Genomic DNA, 1,292 nt, shown 5'->3' with positions numbered 1-1,292 from the left:
AGCCGTACCGTGCCGTACCATGCAGTGGAAAAGCGCCATAAGAGAAAGAGCAAAACACAGAACAAGACAAAGACAAAAGAGGTATGGTGGAAGATCGGATCAGAGCACCTTGACACAAATGCAATCCTGACGCAACATATTCCAGCACTGCAGCACTTTCTACCATTGCTTTTCATTATTTTTTTTGTGGTTCCTCAGGTCATATGATATCTCACTCAAACCCAAGCTACTCAAAAGTATCTAAGTTACAAACTACTTTATACAAAAATAGCAAAGCTACGTTGAAAGCTACTTATTTAAAAAAAAATTAAAATAATAATATTTATTTTATTTAAAAACTTCTTTATAAAAATACTGAAAGTAATTCAATAAACATGAACATAATTTGATGAGTTACTTTTTATATATTTTTTTTCCACAAGCCAAAATAGTTACACTATAAAGCCATAGCAGATCATGTATGAATCAGTGTTTTTACAAAATGATTAAATGGATGATTCAATGACTCGCTTTAAAATACAGTCACTTGCTTCATTGCTGAATGAATCAGTGGCTACGTTTACATGCTCAATTTTTGGTTCAATCGGACTGAATTCATTCCGCTTGATGAATCTGAATGTAGTGTTTACATGAACGCTATAAAGGGTGTAAATACACAGAGGGAGTTAGATTTTGCTTTATTTAGCTGAGCAAAGGTTTGGGTGGCTTGCCAATGTATTAGACATGCGCACACTGCACAAATATAGAGTTTCTCACTGTTTGCACATAATAACCACTCTCCTACACGGCTTCTTTATTTGTTTTTAACAGCAGAATTAATATTTATTAATTTATGAATAAATATATATTTAAACCATGCTGCTCATATATATCACGCAGTAAAAATGCCCCTCCCCACGCCCAAAACAGGTTGCCTGTGGATGAGAATCCAAAACAAGGACTGGTGGGAGGTTGTCCTGCTCCACTTCACAGTTACCGAGTGAAAGGAGAGTTTTATAATGACAGGACACGCATTTATACAACACTTTATTCCAAAGGAAGAACCGCTCGTTCCATGCGTCATACGTCATTACGCTATTTCTGCATCATTGCACATGCGCAGCCTTTCAGTTTCGGGGTTCAATCCAATCAAGTGTTTACATGCACTCTCAGTCGTATTAGAAAAGGAATAAACCACCCCCTTCAATCCGATCGAAATTCCAATCGAGCTCAGTCGGATCGATTAAGGTGTTTACATGAAGGTTTTTCAGTCCGATTGAGCCGTCAATCCGATTACAAACGGATTATTTGGT

The 1,292-nt window shown here is 36.8% G+C and overlaps 1 protein-coding gene across 1 annotated transcript in view; it reads right to left on the bottom strand.

Moving 5' to 3' along the window:
- Positions 1–1,292, bottom strand: part of LOC107661386 (glypican-3-like) — a 135,728-nt gene that overhangs the window by 53,113 nt on the left and 81,323 nt on the right. The gene's annotated exons all lie outside the window — the stretch shown is intronic.

This window comes from Sinocyclocheilus anshuiensis, unplaced genomic scaffold, assembly GCF_001515605.1.
Source record: "Sinocyclocheilus anshuiensis isolate Anshui unplaced genomic scaffold, SAMN03320099.WGS_v1.1 scaffold635, whole genome shotgun sequence".
In the NCBI taxonomy this organism is placed as follows: Eukaryota; Metazoa; Chordata; class Actinopteri; order Cypriniformes; family Cyprinidae; genus Sinocyclocheilus; species Sinocyclocheilus anshuiensis.
This window is presented reverse-complemented; position numbering and strand designations above follow the sequence as displayed.